This window comes from Aythya fuligula, chromosome 4, assembly GCF_009819795.1.
Source record: "Aythya fuligula isolate bAytFul2 chromosome 4, bAytFul2.pri, whole genome shotgun sequence".
In the NCBI taxonomy this organism is placed as follows: Eukaryota; Metazoa; Chordata; class Aves; order Anseriformes; family Anatidae; genus Aythya; species Aythya fuligula.
Window position 1 is genome coordinate 53,326,500 of NC_045562.1, and position 317 is coordinate 53,326,816.

The window sequence follows — 317 nt, forward strand, 5'->3', positions numbered from 1 at the left end:
TGTGTGTGCGGGGTGTGTGTGCGAGGAGGGGCGGCCCCGCTGCCTGCCTCCCTCCCTCCCTCCCTGCCTGCCTCCCGCCTTCCCCCCGGGCTGCTGGCACCGGGCCGCGCTGTCACATGACGCCGCCGCCTCTCTCGCCCTGCCCGGCTCGCCGGGAGGGTCACGGAGGGGAGCGCGGCCGGGCGGGGACGGAGGGAGGGAGGCGGGAGGGCGGCTCCCCGCCCGCGGGGTGGAGGCTCCGCCGAGGGGCCGGGGCGAGCGGCGGCGCACACAAACAGGCGGGCACGCCGTGACTCCCCGCCGCCCGGCCCTGCCTC